The sequence below is a fragment of the Mytilus edulis genome, chromosome 4 (assembly GCF_963676685.1).
Source record: "Mytilus edulis chromosome 4, xbMytEdul2.2, whole genome shotgun sequence".
In the NCBI taxonomy this organism is placed as follows: Eukaryota; Metazoa; Mollusca; class Bivalvia; order Mytilida; family Mytilidae; genus Mytilus; species Mytilus edulis.
Window position 1 is genome coordinate 64,138,721 of NC_092347.1, and position 22,481 is coordinate 64,161,201.

Here is a 22,481-nt window from a genome sequence, read left to right on the forward strand (position 1 = left end):
ACAATGAAGGGTTTGCAATTTATTTCTTAAGATAAGTTATATTGCACCATATGTCTATAAAAGTTTATATCCTTTATACTGAATATTTCCTTCTTCCGGGCAAGTTTCAGGTCAATTGTACTTACGCAATTATGCGATTAATATACTTAAAACTCTTATAAATAATATTTGTTTTATCGCAACCGATAAACATTTTTTTCTTCGAAAGTCAAGTGTCATTTCCTTTAAATTTTGTGTAATATTAATCTTGAAAACACTATCATTTATTAATCAACATTTTATTTATAGTATATAATACATATTGCAATTACTATTTATTTGAAGGAGTATTTCATAGAAGTTTTAGAAAACTACTGCACTTTATTTACGTAAGTCTTTAATTTTTCTTTAACTTTTTTGGATTCGAGAGTCACTGATGAGTCTTTTGTAGACGAAACGCGCGTCTGGCGTATATACAAAATTTAGTCCTGGTATCTATGATGAGTTTATTTACAACCACTTGGTCGATGCTACTGCTGGTGGAGATTTATTTCCCCGAGGGTATCACATGCCCAGGAGTCAGCACTTTTTGTGCTGACATGAATTATCATTGATATTGTTATATTTATAAATTAACTGTTTACAAAATTTCGAATTTTTTGAAATAATAAGGCTTTTCTACCTCAGGCATAGATTACTTTAGCTGTATTTGGCAACACTTTTAGGAATTTTGGATCTCAATGCTCTTCAACTTTTTTTTTTTTTTTTTTTTTTTTTGATTCGAGCGTCACTGATGAGTCTTTTGTAGACGAAACGCGCGTCTGGCGTATATACAAAATTTAGTCCTGGTATCTATGATGAGTTTATTTAAAAGGCAAACCGATATTAAATGTATAATAGATACTTGGAATACTAAATATTTTTCACCATTCTATAACATTTTACATTTCTATATATAACATATGGAAAAACTAATCAAGTATTTATTTTGGAAACTATCCAGGGATTTCGTTGTTATTAATAATATAAGGAAACTGTATTCATTTTCATTATATTTTTTTTAAGGCGTTAAATTATACCAAAAAAATGCTCCATGGAAACATGGATATAATACGAAAAATATAAGATAAAATTCGAAGAATATTTTATGCGAAATAAACATTTCACTGCCGGCAGCGTAATTAAACTTATATGGGACAATTATTTGATCGAGTGGGTCACGTGCATTTTCAATTCTTATTAAGAAATAGTCAAATTGGTACTGAAGGTGTGCTTGTGAATTACTATGATCAGAATATGCAGATGTGTTCAATAGCTACCAGCTCTACACAATCCATAAGGACTCAATACCACCGGGGACAAGATACATTTTCTAGTTATCATCTATGGCCAAGGACTATATATTCCTAAGAAATTGTTCAACCAGAACAAACTTCAAACTTGATCTGTAACATGAAATCAAGTAATTTCCTCTCGAAGAACAATAGCATACGCTAAAAATGTTCAGCCAAAAAATATCTAAAATTTAATCTTAACTTCTTATGACTCTAAAACAGTCTTGTTATTCCTAAAATTATTGTTGAGTCAACTTCATCTAAAAATAGCTTAGTAAAACCCAGATAAAAAAAAAGAGACACTTTTCGAGTTTTTTTTCACAACACATCACGGAAACATCAATTAGAGTACACAACATGACAATAAAAGCCGATAAGTACTATCATATGGATATTTTTGGCGTAAACCTGGTGTATGAAAACGACCATAGTTCAGGTTTGTTTTTCGAAAAAGTAAATACAACCAAGACCTCAATAGTTTCTTTATTCATTACCACTGTGACATTTAGCGACACAATGAAAATTTGTAAGACAATAACAATCAAAACCAAGGAGTAAACAAAGACATAAGAAAACCAAAGGACATTTACATCAACAGTTATAAATAATAAATACGAAACAACACGAACTCCACTAAAAACCGGGAGTAAAATCAGGTGCTCCGGAAGAAAAGCATTTCCTGCACCGTATACGGCACCCGTCGTGTTATTTCTTTGTTCAGTTCGGTAACGATGGAAGGTTATTATGACTGAGGAAGAATATCAGATATGATTTCTGACACACTTTTGTCATAATGGCCAATCAGCTCATGATGGCGACCGTAAAATGTCTTGAGTGATGACATTATTTTCATTGATTCATAGCCTTGTCTTAGCAACTTTTAAGAAAGCAGTATTCCTCGTTCAACAAAATCAACGTATTTTGAGCTAGCTGTAGAGTAACCTAACTAAATTACCTAACTTGGGATTTTACGAATTTTACACCACAGTTTTGTTAAGAGTATAAAGCATTTTCAAAATTTCAAAATTAAGAAAAGAATACTCATGTGTTGCATAGGCGCATTTTAATGTTAAAGTAAAGGCAACAATAGTATACCTCTGTTCGATAATTTTCATTCCAAAATAAGCAAAACATGTAAAAGCACTTTCGAGAAGATATTTTAAATAAATCTTCAAATAAAATCTTTTTGAAATCATAGTTTTAATATTTGCATATACTGTCGATGACTTTGTAACAAAAAATAGCCATACTCAAAGTTGTGTTGTTGTCTTTATAAATGTAATAAGCGATTATCTAGATTTTGCTCACAAAAAAGGTATAAATAAAGGCAACAGTAGTATACCGGTGTTCAAAAGTCATAAATCGATTGAGAGAAAACAAATAAACAAGAATATCGAACTTATAAAGTAGATTAAAAAAACTGTTGGTAAAAACTGTCAAAATCAAACATTAGACTTTATAAATCCACGGAACGAGAGAAAAACAACTTTCATAATCCAGACTTTGAACAGGCATTTTTGAAAATGGAGGGTTGAACCGTTTCCACTATTTGACTTCGAAAGTTCCGAATGTTAACTTTGGATCATGACCGTAACAAAAAATTTAAGTGACAAAATACGATTGATATGTTTTGCTTGTCGATGTAACACAAAAGTAAAATCACAAAAATACTGAACTACTAGGAAATTACAAAACGGAAAGTCCCTAATCAAATGGAAAAATTAAAAGCTCAAACACATCAAACAAATGGATAACAACTGTCATATATCTGACTTGGTACAGGTATTTTATTATTTAGAAAATGCTTTGTTACATGTAAATTTTACAGAACCTACATAAAACGGCAAAAATGGCTTACTCTCATGTTTTCCTCACTGACTCAATCTTAAGCTTTTTGTGTGATTTTTAAAAAAAACTTCCAATAAGTTTTCAGAGTATAATTGATAATAATTGGCATTCGTATCTTATGATTAAACTTTTGCTATGTTCTAAAAAAAAGTTAAAAAAAAACTCACGAACGATACCAGATACTTAGAAACTAAATTTATTTTAATAGATTGCTTGCCTTTGTTTATTTTTTTGTTATTGAAGGTTACTCAATCTTGAGTAAATTTGTTGTCATTGTTTTTTCGATTTATTCGGGTGTGTCTATTTTTTGTGTTGGATTTTGTCGCTTTATGTAATGTATTCGGTTGTTTTCTGTAATTAGTTAATACTTCAGTTTTTTCATATATATCTTTTATCTAGTCATTTTATAAAATTTACTGTTTGCAAAAGTATAAATATTTCTAAATAATAGGGATGTTCTGATCCCAAACAAAAAACCCTGGCCGTTTTTGGCACAACTTTTTTGAACTTTTAGTCCTCGATGCTGTTAAACTTAATACTGGTTTTGGCTTTCAAACTTTTGTATCTGGGCGTCACTAGTAAGTCTTGTGTGGACGAAACGCTCTTCTGGCGTATTAAATTTTAAACCTGGTGCCTTTTGTTAGCTATTATTCGTGTGTTTCTTTGTCAAATATGTTCTCCTATTTATTTGTATTGCAGTCCTGTAATGTTGTGTTGTCATTTTAATGTTATATTTAACATGGCCATTAAAGCGGGAGGTTTGGCATGCCTCAAAACCAGATTCAAACCATAATTTTTGTCTTTAAAAAATGTCATGTACCAATAAATAAAGGCAACAGTAGTATACCGCTGTTCAAAACTCATAAATCCATGGACAAAAAACAAAATCGGGATAACAAACTAAAACCGAGGGAAACGCATTAAATATAAGAGGAGAACAACGACATAACACTAAAATGTAACACACATAGACAAAATCCCACGAGAATAACAAATATAACATATATATATAACATCAAAACCTGCCAAGTCAGGAATATGGTCATTGTTATATTATAGTTCGTTTCTGTGTGTGTTACATTTTAACGTTGTGTTTCTTTTGTGTCGTTTGTTTCCTCTTATATTTGAGAGTGAATTCACATTATTATAAGACGTGTCATGGTACTTTTCTATCCCAAATTCATGTATTTAGTTTTGATGTTATATTTGTTATTTTCATCGGATTTTGTCTAATGCCTAGTTCGTTTCTGTGTGTGTAACATTTTAATGTTGAATCGTCATTCTCCTCTAATATTTAATGCATTTCCCTCGGTTTTGGTTTGTGACCCGGAATTGTTTTTTTCTATCGATTTATGAGTTTCGAACAGCGGTATACTACTGTTGCCTTTATTTATTTTTTCTTCAATTTTTAACAAGTTTTTTTTTATTACTTTTCAATTTTATTTTAAATGTATTAGTACATCATAATTTCGAGTCTCTTTTGTTACGACCATCATGCATATCAAAAGCTTGTTTATCGTATTCGTTTATGTTACCGTTAATTTTTCGTGTTTAACGAAACATTTGACAGATACGTTAACAGATACGTTTAATATACCAGAATTAAAACTTTGTACGCAAGAAGGGATTTTTGGCAAAGACGGATCAATGACACGCGCATTAAAAAAAGGCCATATAAAGTACAAAGTTACAGAGCATTGCGTAATCAAAATTCCGGAAGGTTTGGTTGAATAAAGCAAAGGTAATTTACTCCTGGAGTAGAAAATACTTAGTATTTCGACAACAATCAAAGCTTTGTAAACAATTAATTAATCATTATTATGACCATATCAATGATAATTCATGTCAACACTGATGTGTTGACTACTGTGCTGCTGATACCATCAGATAGTCAATCCCACCTAGTAGTGGCATAGACCCAGTAGTTGTAAAAAAACTCATAAATACACATTTTTAATTTGACGAAAACTTAACGGGCATATAGACGGGTCTGTTTGTCAACGGGTGCTTTATTAATAAGCTTCCAGAGCAGAACATTACCAATTATTAAATTGATATAGATATCACCATAGAAAGGTAAAACAAGTAATATTCCAAGAGTCTCCACCTATAGGCACTAAACAGATATACAATAACCGTAACACATACAACTGGTAGATAGAATAGATTCCTTTTATCTACAGTGGTGGTTATTGCGAAATTCAAAGATGATTGGAAGAGCTTTTTCATTAGTCGAACAAAATCAATGTTCGTTAAAGAAATTATTCTCTGGTTATCAAATACTCCATCTTGCTCCTAATTACAAAAATTGTATTATTAAATTCAAGTATAAAGCCAATCACAGACGAACACCTTTTCCCGATTATTCATCAAATTAACTAGGGTGTAGTAGAATTGACTATCTTCTAAACCATCCTGATTGATGCAGCACTCATAGCAATACAGTTCTTTAATGATATATAAATAAAGTTGGTGTATAATATATCTTCTGATTTGTTAAAAGTATTACTTTTATTTTAAATGTTGTCAATTTTTATGGCGACACGCCCACTCTGACGTTGGGTATTCATACGTCAACATGTGTGTACGTTGGTTTTGTTAATATAATTAATATAACAAGTTCTTTGAGCCTTATTTTTGATAAACATTTATTTATAATGAATGGCAATAATTTATTTTGAATTGATTGAACTATAAAACTATTTTTTTACTCTTCCAATTTTACATAAGCGGATTATTCAATGAGAAGAGTCAAACATTAATTTTATGGTTCAATAAATTCAAAATAAATAATAGCCATTCATTAAATAAAACGCAACCAAGAATTTGAAGCAAAAAAATAAATGAGTATAATTAGAATTGTATTTTTTTTTTACAGCATATAATGATGAAGAGGATAAAGAACATTTCAATAAAGTCAAAAAATAACTTAAAACAAAGCAAAGATATATCCCAGCGTTTAAACATATTAAGGGACCTGGTAATCTTATGAACACCAACAGCTCATCATATACTGGGTACATATGCAAGAGGACAATGATAACAGATGCAAGGCTTTTGTTTCCGGTGTATTTTCTAATGAATTCCTTACTCCAAGAAGTTCTAACTGTAATTCACCACGAAATTTTGGCCGACAGTCTTCTACAACTGCAAATGAATACTTACAAGCTAATAAAAGGCAAGTAGAAAAAACGTCACTTTAACTCTTCTACCAGTAAGTACTTTCATTGTATAACAACATGTGAATTTTTCAAAAAGATTTTGAGATACTATTAAAGTTATTGCACATTTTTTGATTCAACATAAGTTTTACAAAAACAATCAGTTTAATTTGAACTTCTGATTTAAACGTTTGTGTAAATGATTATCAATCGTGTGACAGTTGTTAATCGCTTGAAATTTATATTATTTTAATAAGAAGATTTAGTTTGATTCTCAATGAAACAACTATCTACAAGATACCCAATGAAATAGATATTAGAAACAATAAGTCACTGTACGGCCTTCGACAATGAGCACCATAGACTTAAACACAGAACATGCTACATGACAGGATATAATGTAAATCAATCGACTTGATGTATGTACAATAAAATTTAACGAAAAGCGATCATTATATTGGGCAACAAACTACGGAATTTCTGCTCCTGAATTTGGACATTAACATACAGAGTGTGGTGTGTGGGATAAAAATGGTTGTGTTAAACATGTTTATTTGATAGTTTTTGATGTTTACTTTGATAACATCTTCTTCATAGATTTGTGAGATTTGAATATCGGAAAACAAACTACTGTTGTTTTTATTATATATATTTGGAAACCTGTCAAATAGGCATATGCATTCTAAGCTTCCCTTACCGCAGATTTTAAATATCTATTCGAGTGAAATTAATGCACGAAAACAATGGCCAATGCCTTTTGATGATACACAAAAAACTTGTTTCTTATTTTAGTCTTAAAATGTTAACATATATTTCACCTGTATAACATCGAATGTTTTTGTGAAAAATATCGATATGATAAATGTTCATTTTAAATCATATAATTATTCAAGTTATTCAATATATGTAGCATCACACTTATCTACAAAAAAAAAACCAAATATTGCATACCATTTATCCCAGGAATAACTATGTTCCAATGTTCAAAGACGTGCTAAATTTTAGGTATATATCAAATCCATTCTCTGTCTCTACTCCAAGCAAGGTTGATACTCCAGTTAATGATAGTGTTGTTTTTGTCGTTGTAGAACTAATCATCCGACTCAAGTTAAAGTTGTTGGATTGATAGATCATCCGACTCAAGTTAAAGTTGTTGGATTGATAGATCATCCGACTCAAGTTAAAGTTGTTGGATTGATAGATCATCCGACTCAAGTTAAAGCTGTTGGATTGATAGATCATCCGACTCAAGTTAAAGCTGTTGGATTGATAGATCATCCGATTCAAGTTAAAGTTGTTGGATTGATAGATCATCCGACTCAAGTTAAAGCTGTTGGATTGATAGATCATCCGACTCAAGTTAAAGCTGTTGGATTGATAGATCACCCGACTCAAGTTAAAGCTGTTGGATTGATAGATCATCCGACTCAAGTTAAAGCTGTTGGATTGATAAATCAGTCGACTCAAGTTGAAGCTATTGCATTGGAATACCAGCCAACACAAGTTAAAGTTATTAAACTTAAAAATCAATCGACTCAAGTTGAACCTGTTGAAAAGAAAATAGACAACAATCCCGAACAAGGTAGGACAACATGTTTGTTAGTAGAATCATCATTAAATATAAGGGACTCTTAAACCCCTAAATTGGTCACATATGTTTCAACAACCAAATTGTACAGTTATTAATAGGAAATGACATGTTTACAAACCTTTTGAATAGCCAGATTATTTAATATACATATTAGATGCATGGAAAACTTCGAATCTTATAAAATCAACAGAATATAGGAAACAATGAGAAAACAAATACCGTATAGTCGACAATAAAGAACCCAACGTCAAAAATGTTAAACAATTCAAATGAGAAAACCAACGGCCTTATTTATAACAAACCAATTTACGAAAAAACAGTTTGACAGATAGTAACCACGGGCTCCTGACCAGGAACAGGCACATAAAGAATGTTGCAGGGTTAAATATATTTCTAATGATTGCAAATCATAAAAAGCATACCGGACATGAAATTTATCAAAGATTTTTTGTGGGTGTATGAGTTTTGTTTTTGAGTATATTATATTTCTAATTTATCATTTTTCAGATTGTACAGACGACATAAGGGACACACAACAGACGAATGAAATATTGAAAGAATTTATTTTAAAACATAGAGCAACGGATGTACTTTTTATTGAAAAAGAGTACTTGTCTAAACTTTGGGGAATATGCAAAAATCTTGGAAAAACAGGTACTTACTGGAAGTTATAGGTATTCCGTATCAACTTCACAAATAAAACATGCTGGTCTTGAAGTATAGATTCTAGGCACGGATGTTGTTTATCATCATAATTGTGTGTTATAACAATCTGTTGTTTGTGTAAATAATTTACCTTTACTGTTTAGTCCATTTTTGGTACTATCCTTAAAAATGGCCTTTTTGACGTGTCTCAATACTTATACATCCCGTCATTGTGTTATTGTGCTGTGGCCACTTTTTGTATTCTTGTCTTTAACTTTTCCTTATGTGCTTTGTCTATATACCACTTTTGTTTTTCTTTGTTGAAATATTTGTTTGTTTTATAGTAACTAACTAGAACCTACCCTTAGGTACGTGTTTGAATTAGAATACAACCTCGATTTTTAGTATTCGTTTTGTCATCTGATAAAGTCATATGGTTCTAAGGTGCATAGTTTTCTCTGCTTTCAAACTCTTTCAGTTTAACCCGACCTGGTTTTGAGAATAAGCTGTTTTAAGTCCATAGAAATGTTGTCATCTTCGTTCACATTGCTGTTCTATAAGCTTGGAGATAGTAGTCATTATTGATTGTGGTAAAGTTATTGCATTTTACCAAAGTTAGTAGCTGGACTAAACATTCAATTTGAAAACAAATCTTTCACTGGGCGTTTAGGTCGATAGAGCTAGTTTTGAAAACGTTACCCCTTACCACGACTGAAAAATCTAACAGATTTCTGAATTCTTTACACTCGTTCTTTGAAGCTGATATATTTTCCTGAAATATTTTATGAAGTACTAACGTTGGCCAAACTGGGATCAATGAACATGTGTAGTTTAGATCCTGCAGTGAAATTAAAACAAAAGCTGGATGTATTGTTTCATGTAAGATGTATACATATACACTTCTTTATCCGGTAAGCGGCCACCGTCAACTGGTTAACTATTCTGCCACATTTTGGAGTGAGCGGATGCGATATTTTTGAAATTTAATAAACAAAAAGAATGGATGCAATTTAATATATATATACAGGTGCAATTTAAAAACATGTCATTAAATCTAATGACGAAGCTGAGCGTTGAAAGATTAAGGACTCGGGGCACAGACAGTAGAGTTGGGCAAGGTGTTCCACTCTTTGATTGTTCTGGGATAGAACGATTCCTTCCGTACAGTTGTTTTACATGATGGTATTCTAAGTGCCTTTTCGTTGTTATTTCTGGAAAGGCGTTCATTCGGTATTAGCTTAATGGATGTATCGACTTTGGCAAAGTTGTTCTGTAGCTTATATATCATTATTAAGCGGTTATGTTTCCTTCGTTCTTATAGGGTATGCCATTCAAAATGTTCAAGCATGTTACTAACAGATGAGGTATTATGATATCTGTTAGTAGCATACCTTGCTGCCCGTCTTTACATCATGTCTAATCTGTGGATGTCGTTTTGCTGGTATGGGTCCCATATTGCACTGGCATATTCTAAAGTAGGCCTGACGAGGGACATATATGCTTTTCTTTAATTGACCTGTTTGAAATGTTAACATTCCTTTTTTAAGAAGCTAGTGGTGTCGTTGGCTTTGGAGCAGATGGAGTTTATGTTTTCTCCCATTTAAGATTTGATGAAACAGTGCATCCCATGTATTTTGCTGACATTACAAGTTCAAGGTTATGGCCATGCAGTGTGTAATTGTACTTTGATGGAGTTCATTTCTTAGAGATGGTGAGTACATTTCATTTGTCTGGATCGAACTTCATAAGCCATGTTGTTTCCCATACAGCTAGTCAATGTCCCTTTGTAAGTTTGCGGCATCTGCATTGGATGAGATTGTAAGATAAGCAATAGTGCCATGAGCAAACAGTCGTACGATTGATTGAATCCCCTGGGGCATGTCGTTTATATAAAACAAAAATAGGCTAGGTCCTAGGACGGATCATTGTGGTACGCCGAACTCTACAGGTATGGAGATCGATGTTCCACCCTCTACAACTACTGACTGTATTCCATCACTGACGAAGTTGTCTATCCATTGATTTGTTTTACCGGTTATCCCATAATGCTTCAGTTTGTGAATGAGAACGCTATGAATACCCTTATCAAATATCTTGGAGAAGTCCATTAGGGGACGACCATTTGATATTCTGGGGGAGGGGGAGGAGGATTTGTTTTGGATCGGTTTTTAATTTTTGTAAACTAAGAGGACAGGTTATCTATTTTCTGCACTATTGAAGCAATATTTTTCATTTTCATTAAAGCAAAGGACTGATTCTTTATATTCACAACTTAAATTATATTTTTCGAAAACATTCAATTTTAAAATTATTTGTTTATTATAAATAAAACATGTTATGGTTTACTTTTTTTATAAATTGTTATTTGGATGGAGAGTTGACTCATTGGCACTCACACCACATCTTCCTATATCTATAGTCAAATAATTATGTGCCATTTAATCAGAATTAATCCTCCTCCTCTGCAGAAATGAATCTTCTATATTACTAACTGCATATACATGTATTGCATACATACGAATCATTAAAGTTTGGTTGTATCTAGCCTTTTTTAAAAGTATTGGGAAACATGTTCCGCCGAGCGTAACTACATGAACAAGGCAAAATTGTTTTTGAAGGGTTTTGGACCCATTGAAGGCCCAAGAAGCTATAGAACAAATGATGCAAAATCATGCTTTCTGTGTTTTCCCCAGACCCTTTCTTAATCTGAAAATGCAAGTTCTGTTTTAATAATTGTTTTACAATATTTTGGTCTCAAAGCAAAATGTATAGATGCAGTGTAAGACTTAAGTTTCTAGGGACAACATCAAAAGACCAATATGTATGATAAAGCAAAAATGTAATTCACATAGATAAGTCTGTGGCTTCTGGTTTTTTTAAACTCATGATCAAGTTATTAACAAAATTACTAAATTACAAAAGGAATGCAAGACTAACAGAATACAGAAGAGCAATCAATGAACAATAGACAAATATATAAGAAACATTGATCCCAAAAAAATCAGGGGCTACGTCTGAGGAAGAACAGAACTTGCTTCTTGCAAGGCACTTGCCGTAAACACAATTTGATATGGAGACCGACGAGCGTTTGGTTTTGAAATTTCCAACATGAGGCATTTGCTTCAATGTAGTTGTGGTCCTGTAATAAAAGTGAGGTAAGTGTTCCTGAGAAAATATACCTCAAGTTAAAGGAAACAATTTTCAGACATTTCAAGTATATTTAAATAATATTTATTCTTTTTTTATTAAAAGATTTTGGAAGTTATTCCCGCTTTTTTTTGGGAAAAAATATGAATTTATGAAGAATCTGGTGCCATCTCATGCTTTCAATTAGTCCTGCTGAGTTATTTATTTTCAATTCATTGCAAGTCAGGTAATTTATTTTCAAACTACCACAAAACAAACCATTTATTTTTGTGTTTATCAAGGCTGGGTTATTTATTTTCAAAATCCTCCTCCCCCCACAAATATCAAATGGTCGTCCCCTTATGAGACAATCTGATTGTTTCCAAAGATCTAATTTTTTAGTTACATCATCAATAAATTCAATCAGTTGTGATTCACATTCCTTTTGAAACCCATGTTGTAGTGGAAACACAATGTTTTGTGTATCGGCATGAGACATGATATGGCTAGTTATGATATGCTCAATTAGTTTACATGAGACTGATCTATAATTTATTGGATCGTTTTTCTTCCCTTTCTTATACACTGGGTAGACGTTTGCAGATATCCAAATACTATATATTTCGCTTGTCTGATATGAGCAGCGGAATATTGTTGTCAGGATTGGTGCTATGTGTACTGCAAGTTCCTTTAAGACTCTTTGCGTTATACTGTCTGGTCCAGCTGCTTTATTTGGATTAAGGTAATTTAGTAGTTTGTACACACCATTTTCTGTTATTTTGACGTCCAAGATTTGTTCAAACTTTCCAGACATGTGACACTGTTCTTGGAATTCTTTTTCTGTTATGATGGTTTTGTCTGAAGAGGCTTTCTGAAATTGGCTATTGAATGTCTGCTTTATCTGTGGGCTCTGAATGTAAAGTTCTATTTGATTTTAAAGGTGGTATTTAAAACCAATCTGACCTTTTGTTTTTTATAAAGGTCCAGAACCTTTTCATACAGTTTGGTCTTTCTATAGGTTTAATTTGGTCTGGTGGTGAAAATATACTGTCGAGGTAATTCCAGTAAGATTTCCTAATTACTCTCTGTGTTGGCCTTTTTAACTTTTTTTTTAGATTCGAGCGTCACTGATGAGTCTTTTGTAGACGAAACGCGCGTCTGGCGTATATACTAAATTTAGTCCTGGTATCTATGATGAGTTTATGTACGACGCTTAAGTTCTTTAAATTTGTCCCTATCTCCTCCATTACCATTTTTTCATTCTTTTGAACCATCTGTCTCTTTTTCGTATGAGACGCTTGATGTCAGATGTGATCCAGGGACTACCATCCTTTTTCCTATGTGTCTTTTTCGGCACATCTTTTTCGTATGCTCTCTTTAAGTTTGGTTTGGAAGTGTGTCCATAATTTATTTACTCCTGCCTTTTGTTCATTCATTAGGGTGATATCTTGGTGTAAATTTTTCAGATCTAGTTTCATATTCTCCCAATATTTGCTTTACTATATAATGGTATAATCCTAGGTTTTTGAATGGATTTCCTGGGGTTTAGATTAACTTCCGTGAAAACGATTTCATGGTCGGAGAGTCCAGATAAGGTTTCAATTCTCATGAAGCTTTCAAGATGATTTGTTACACCAAGATCAAGAGTATTGGCTCCTTTGGTTGGTTTATTTACAAGTTGTGCCATCCCATTATCATCTAATATATCAGCAAATTTTTCATGATTTGTTCCACATTGGGTGTGCATCTTTATCTCTTTGTTAGTCCAATCCCAGACTAGTAGGATACAATCACCAGCTGATATAATGAATGCATTTCGTATTTTACTGGCTCTGTTAATGCTTATTCCATATTCATTATATCCCTTTTCGTTTGTTGGTTTGGGGTTGTAGTAACTGGATAGATAGACATTTTATGCCCGAAAATTTCCATCTTGCACCAAACAATTTTACAATCAGTTTGAAGTTCTGGTACTGATGAAGTGATGTATGTGTCTTTGACGGCAATGAGTACTCCCCCTCCACTAAGTTTCTGTCATTTCTGTAAATATTGTAACCCTCTTGAAAATATTGTCTTGAATCAAACCAGGTTTCAGTTCCAAAAATTATATCTGGCTTTGTGCTTTCAAAAAGATTTATAAGTTCGCCTTGTTTGTTTCTTATTGACTGGAATCTGATATTTAATACTCGAATAGTGTTAGGATTTGAATCTTTTTCCGTTCTTGTGTTGAAGTATGTAATGGTTTTATGATGCCAGATTTTGGACTGCTGATGGATATATGTTATAGTATGCTGAATTAATTTGAAGTGCTGAATACCAAAGAATAGCAGAAGGTGGAGTAATTTGGACAATTACACATAATGCATTCCAATGCAATGGCGGAGTCATTCACATATTCTAGGTAGGACTTAGTTTGCATAGCCTGGCAACTGATGTGGTACCATTGGTTGCATGTATCGCATACTATACCTCGTTCTTGTCATGTAACTGTTTCGTCGCATGTGCCATATGGATATACAGTTCCACTGGTGTTGAAATTCAAGTCCAGGGTTAAGATTTACATCGTTTGATATAAGAATTAGCATCATTGAAAGATAGGTGTGATGGTTTATCATTTTACGATATATTAAGCTTCTCTCATTCATACTAAATATTTCTGTTCTAATGTTGTCAATGATGGTAAAAATGCTTTATATACTCGGGGTTGTAGCTGTTAATAATGATAAACACATGCTCCCCTTGTTTTGATTTTGTCAAAATATTTTGTTGGTCTGTTATTTGGCTGGACATAGTTGGTATCCAAATGACAATAAAAATAGATATGGAATTAATTGTGACATCTTTGGGTTGTGTAAGAAGGTGGTGATAAGATAAACTCATCTATACACCTTTCTTAACTTCCACTTGACTGCCACTTGACTGTCGAGCTGTCAGATTTCTATTCCGTATTTGCCGCCATTTTGTTCTTTGTTTACATAGGTAACAACTTTTTAACTCAGGATTTCGTTGTTGATTGATGTTGGATGGTCCTAACTTCTATGTTGCAGTAAATATAATAGATAATTGAACACCTTTACCCAAGTTACATTGATTTAAATAAATTTGACAAAGGAAACACATAACTTTAGTAAGAATTGTCTTGGAGATGAAAAAGGATACGTCCGAATTCGGCTCATGCGCACACTCCTTTTCTATTGTCAGTTCCTAATTTGCGTGAACTTCCATACTTTAGAATTATACAAACGGTTTTCGTTTTTTTTAAAATTTGTATTAGTATACAGTTAAAAAATTTGTGACGTTCCTACTGTGATTGTGTATGTTATTCCGGTACACTTAGGGACGACATCAAAAGTTCAATGAAGGATAAAAAACTTAATTCATATAGTTTTTTCACGACCCTCCTACCCTCCTCTTAACTTAATTTGGGGAAAATTGATTGATCAATAAGGAAATATGTAAAATCGATGTCAATTTATACAAACTGTGACTTGCAGCAATTTGACTCCTCCCCCCCCCCCCCCCCCCACCCCCAAATTATTTGAGTTAAGTTTTTTTTTTTTTTTTTTATCTTTCATTGATTTTTTTATGTCGTCCCTTATACAACAAGTGTGAACTAAACATCAATATACTGGTTCTTCGATATAAAGTACAATTGTTACTTTTAGATGCAATGGTTGGAAGTTTAACAAATCATAATATTGTTTCACTCAAAATTGATTAAGTAAGGGAAAGCTTCTCAACTATTATATTCTTAATAACATAAACGGTACGACATATTTTGCATCTAATGAGCATTTCGACGATCAATATATCTTCAGTGATGCTCGAGGCCAAAATATTTAAAAATCCAAATCTTATTAAACAGATGAAGAGCTATCAACCAAAAGGGACAAAAACGCATAGCCAAAGCTTGGTAAGAAACAAGAGCTTCGCATGAGCTAGGGAGATACATTGATTCCTAAACATGAAATAATTTCCAATATTTAGTAACAGCAAATTTAGATAACACAAAATCCGTATTTTCAGTACTGTGTTGGTGAATTAAGATTTTATATTTTTTAAGCATTCAACATTCATATTAACGGTCATGATACACATTCAAATTCATTTCTGAATAGCAAAATGAAAGAACTTCAGTTAACTGTGAATGTAAAATTTTTAGCAGTGCTAGAAAGTGGTGAAAATTCAAAAAAGGCTACCATTATCCCTAATGGGCCAGCAAATACTACCGTGCCACCTACAATCGTATTCTACTTTCAATCGTTATGTTTTCTAGATATGAATTCTACTAATTATCTTATTGTAGATGAAGAAATAGATTGTATCATCAAAAAAGGATTACAAGGTATGACCTTTTGAAAATTATAACTGGGCAGATTGTTATGCTAACTATAATGCCAATGTGCTATAAATCGCACAATGTACAACACCAAAATAAACATGGACGTATTATATTGACTTCATTACTTTCATGATATAACGTTCATTTCCGCTTTCTTCCAAATGTTTTTTTTAGTCTTGTGTCTCATTTCGTTTCCATTAAACACCTTTTTAAAATGTCTATTGACATTGCTCAAATGAGATAGCTATCCACCAGCATTAAAATGAATTGGTAGTTAGCAATTATCGGCAATCGTACGGCCTTCAACAATGTGAAAACCCCATATAGTCGCCTATAAAAGTGGCCCCCACAAAAATAGGAAATAATATTCAAAACGAGAAATAACAGGCTAACTTACAACAAAACGATTTACGAAAAACAAATATGACAGACATGAAATTACGACAACCACTTTACAACAGGCTCATGACTTGTGACAGGCACATAAAGAATGTGGCGTGGTTAAACTGTTTGTGAGCGCTCAACCCTCCCCTGACCATGAGACAGTGTTGTGACAGAACAACACAGAATAAACTGTAAACATTATAGTTGTAATTTGCTTAGCTCAAAGATCAGTATGAGAGACAACATAAACACAATAACAACAAAGCACCAAAATAAAAAAAGTACTCGCAGTTACTGAAAGCTAGTTGAGAGTCAATAACAAATTTTTCCATTAGGAAATTTTTCATCATTAATCTATTACCTGATTTCGACAAACCTATTTCAGACGATAATTTGGAACATAAAATCAAAGAAGTGGAGAAGAATAGAACTATGCTTCCAGAGTGGTTGCGCCATGATTATTTTGATGCAATGATTTTCTACCTCGAGTCAGATCGGAAGGTGGCAACAGTATTTTGCGAACAGTTGAAATCTTTGAAACTAAAACATCCACTGAAACCGATCCTACACGACGATTATCATTTGGATCATGTTACAAGGTTCAAACTAGATCAATTATCGCAGATTTGCGATCGTTCTATGTTTATTTTTGTACTTGTTACTAAAAATTTTGTTAAGAACAGAGCATCAAAAAACACTGATAACCAATCAACATGTAATAGTAAAGATAGTGTCACGTCAGATAATTTTGTAATTGATGATGATTTTAATAGTGTTTTCGAGGCAATAGTTTCTTATTGTGATAAGGGAAACAAAATAATACCTGTTATAACCGAACAAGGTTTGTCACTGCCATTTGGAATAGGCTCTAGGAAAGCAATTGATTTCTCCAATCAAGATGATCAATACATCGAAAAGCTTAATCATCAATTTTCTCAAAGTGATGAAGAAAGACGAAAAAAAGAAAAACAATTCATTGAGAAACAGTATGAATGTATAAAAAACAGGTTCATTCCTAATATTGTTTAAACTGGAAGCATAAGGAGCCTGTGTCGCCCACCTGATTTTTTTATTTACAATTGATGCATTAAATCATACGTCAACCGTTATACTTTGCTTTAGTATCAGAGATACAAGTAAAAAAACTGCATCATTCGTGTGACCTTTTTGTAGCCATGATGGTTGACAGACAGGTTCATCGGACATATTTTTAAACAAGATACCCTAATGCTGATTGTGGTCAAGTTTGTTTATTTTTTTTAAGTTGTTTCACGAGAAGACTTTTGTAAAAGATTACAAAATTTATGAAAAATTGTCAAATTTGACTTTAAAGGCCAAATACTCCTTTTTGGGTCAATTGACCATGTTGGTCAGGTAAACTTATTTATAGATCTTACTTCGAAACTAATTGCTTTTTTACAGTTTATCTCTACTCATAATAAAATTCAAGATTATAACCAAAAACTGCAAAATGTCTTTAACATTACCAGTTTAGGGGCAGCAATCCATCAATGGTTGTCTGGTTCGTTTGAAAATTCCAGGGCAGATAGATCTTTACCTGATGAACATTTTTAAACATTCAGATTTTCTCGGAATGCTTTAGTTTCAGAGATATAAGCAAAAAACTGCATTTTATCCTTATTTTCGTTTTTTAGTCATGTCGGCCATTTTGGTTAGCAAGCGGGTCAACGGACACATTTCTAAAAACTATATACCCTACTGATTATTGTAGACAAGTTTAGTTAAAAATGTAGTTATTATAAATTTGGCTCAGTAGTTTCAGAAGAGAAGAATTATGTAAAAGTAAACGCCTACTTTGTTTGGGGCGACCATTAAATGTATGCACAACTAGTGTTGTCAAATCGTACACTTTTGCCTAACCGGTTACTCGTTTAATCGTTCGACCGATTAACCGGTTAACCGGTAGTATAAGCTAATGATTGAAGTCATACTTTTACGTTTTTATAATACGATGAATTGAGGTTTGGCCTTTGGTTTTATAAGGCTTGTCTTTGAAGATTCCTGTCGAAGTTTGACTTTTAATAATCAAATAAATGGTATCAACTATGGCGTGTGTACTAACTTCAAATTGAAAAATTAAAAAAAAACCGTCTTGATCTCGTAGAATTGAATATGTCTGAAACCGATGATTTTTCCATTTTGTCTTGTTGTCTCCGAAAAATAATGTGAGGTGTTTTAATTAAAATTGATTAATCGTATATTCGATATTCGTATCATCAAGTATGCATTGATTACATTCACGTTGATTGGCTTTTTACAGTGTTTGAGTTAGCATTTAGTTTAAAGTATGACAAAGACTTAAATTTCTCGACGGAGATTGCACATTCAGATGTAGGTCTACACAATATAAGATCAAAAATGAAACAATGAAGTAAATTGTAAAATTTAATAGTATAACGGATTAACAAGAGGCTGTCACAACGACAGCAAACCGGATTTATTAACATTTATTTGTGTCCTGCCAATATCACAAGAACCATAACTGACGAATGGTGAAAGTGCAAATTGTCAATATCAAATTTGACCTCAATTTTGTCATCAGTATTAACATATTAAAATTTGAAATGCTTAGGTTGAATGGTTCATGCGTAAATGCAACAACATGAATGGAAACGCCATTTTTCGATCTTTCAAGAACCATAACTCCTGAACGGTAAAAGTCAAAATCAACATTATTGAACTTGACCTCCATTTTGTCATCAGTAACAACATATTAAAATTTGAAAAGCTTCGGTTGAAAAGTTCATGCATAAATATACGGACACGACTGGAATAGTCATTTTTCAATCTTTCAAGAACCATAACTCCTGAACGGTAAAAGTCAAAATCAACATTATTGAACATGACCTCCATTTTGTCATCAGTAACAACATATTAAAATTTGGGAAGCTTTGGTTGCACAGTTCATGCGTAAATGCACGGACACGACTGGAAATGCCATTTTTCAATCTTCCAAGAACCATAACTCCTGAACGGTAAAAGTAAAAATCGTCATTATTGAACTTGACCTTCATTTTGTTGTAAGTAACAACATATTAAAATTTTAAAAGCTTTGGTTGAACGGTTCATGAGTAAATGCACGGACAACATTTGGTTGCCACCCGCCCGTCCGCCCGCCGTACATCCCCAAATCAATAACCGACATTTTTGTCACAAAAATCCGGTTAAAAATTACTGTTAAAAAACATGTAACTAATTATCCTATGTTTGCTTAAGATCTTTCCCCGAGCTGAGAGACAAGTTCTAAATAATGTTATATTTTTGGATTAACAATACCAATCAATATACTGGACAATTGATCCGTCAAATTAATTACCACGACGACAATTTTTAAAGAAAAAACAACTATTTAATAATTTCAATACAAATTTATATCAAATCTATTAAAATTGAAAAAAGTCCGGTGAACCGGTTAGCGTTTTTAGGTATTCGGTCGTTCGAACGGTTAACCGATTAACCGTTGAAAACACTATGCACAACTCCTTTTTAAAACCTACAATCTATTTAAACTTTTCACAAGTTGAGCCACAGATTATGACTCTAATATAATACGAACCGCGCGCAAACTGTCCAACAATACTCAGTCTTATTGGTGTCTTCCCATTTATCTAACTTTTTAAAATAAGGTATTCTCATTTAGCCAACTTTTTATTTTTGTTAATTATTGGGTTGTTTGTTTAGTAATAATAAGGTGTCTTTTTAAACTTTGACAGTAAATTTGTTCGTGTATGTTTTTATATTATTTAAAAAATATATATAAAATAGTGGATAGTAAACTTGTTACATTTCATTTTTAGATACAATCTAGTATATTTCAAATAATAAATAAATGTTTCATCATTTATACAGAAGAAACCCACAAATCAGTAATATTTTTATATTAACATTTTATGAAAGTAAATATGGCTGTCTTTATTATTTTTTTGAATTGTAGGTGTAAGTTATAACATTACAATAATGTGACACCTGTTAACTTTTAATTGTAATGCACAGCTAAGGTGCACTAAAAAGTTCATGATTTATGAATCGCTTATTTTCTCAGGGGAGGAAACAATGGTCTCTGTTATATAATTTATACTTTTCATATAATGAGAAAATCTGTGATACATTGTGTTTGTGATTTTCTGTACTATTTTGTCCAATTTTGCATTGCATACATTTGTCATTCTTATATATAATTTATTCACTGGTACATGATTTGTTCTAAATCGAAAAGAAATGAATCTTTTTTGTTAAAATTGTCGTTTATGAAGTGTTCCTTTCCTTAAAAGTTATCTTCTCTTTATTCGATTAATAGTTCATGTGTAAATCAATAATAAGTCATATATCAGAAAATTTAAATAATTAAGATGTCCATTTTAAAGTAGATCATGATAGCTTATAATATATTAATCAAATTTCACATGAATATTATTTAAGAAATAATTGATGCAAGCTATAATTTATTGTAGTTTTCACATGGGTAGGCATTATATTCATGATTATTTTCCCCCTCACTATCGCTAGGGCAAAAATAACACGAATATAATGTCTAACCATGTTATACTACAATAAAGTATAGCTTGCATCAATTATTTCGAGTCTGATTAGGACACTTAAGGTAATGTCTATGTCCAATGTATATGAGTGTTTGTGAAGGCTCTTCCATGAACCTCCTTTTTTTGTAAACAAGCAAACGACTAGCAATGTGATTTTTCAGAGGGAGGAGTTTTGAACAGCGAGCATAAACGGGGTTGAGTTCAATATCGTAGCAGCTATCAATATCGATGTAACAACTAGTCTATAGCTACACGTTCAATAGTCAAAATCTACGTAGCACTGCGTAGCTGCTACGATATTGAACTTAACCCGGTTGTCGTATCTAGGTCAATTATGTCAATTTCGAATTGCAAAACATTACAGTCATGATAAATGAATTAGTAACAACATGTGCATCATTTAAGAGTTTAAAAGTGTTTTAAGTTAATGAAATATATTAAATGCATACAATTCCTTAACAAGAAATATTTCACATTGCCTCTTTTATTCAAGACCAACACATTCCTCGTTGTGAGGATCAAGTGCAGGGTCGAGTTCAATATCGTAGCAGCTACGTAGTGCTATGTGGATTTTGACTATTGAACGTGTAGCTATATACTAGTTGTAACATAGATATTGATAGCAGCTACGTAGCTGCTACGATATTGAACTCGACCCTGTTGTCGATATCGGCATCTCAAACAGACGTACCAGGAGAAACTAAATTGTTTTTAAACATAACTGTAGCTGATATAAATTTAGAACACAATTTACCGATATCGAGGAGAAACTAAATTATTTATACTGGGTCGTCACGGTTCAATATCATAGCAGCTACGTATAGCTGCTACGTAGCTGCTATCAATATCTATGTAGAAACTAGGCTAGCTAACCGTTCAGAAGTCATAAATCTACGTAGCCCTGTGTAGCTGCTACGATATTGAACGCAGCCCAGGGTTGCGTTCAATATCGTAGCGGCTACGTAGATTTTGACTATTGAACGTGTAGCTATATACTAGTTGTTACATAAATATTTATAGCAGCTACGTAGCCGCTACGTAGCTGCTACGATATTGAACTCTTTTTTTGAACATAGATTTATCGATATCGACTAGCTTCATACATTTTACATTTACATGCAAGTGTGCACATCTGCAGTCAGTTCAAAGGAACCAAAAGAAATATAGCCGCATACTCATGTAGATGCTTCATTGTGAGACTGTTTGAAGGTCAAAAATTCTATATTTCATGGACAGGGCTGTGTCTAAGTTTCGAAATTTATCTCAAACAGTAAGTTATGAGCCAGAGTTTAAATCTCAAAAAGTAGGTGCCTTATCAGCACATAAATTGGTATGAGGATGCATCTAGGAGAGTGTATTTATAGCATCTAACAGTAATTAAGTCACTCTGACTTAAGATTTAATAAACCACTTTGAAGATGAATTTGGACTTTGTAATCCTAGATTTAAATTATGTTTTTAATTTGCATATATTGTTATAACAAATTGCTACTTCCTCAACAATTGTGTTGT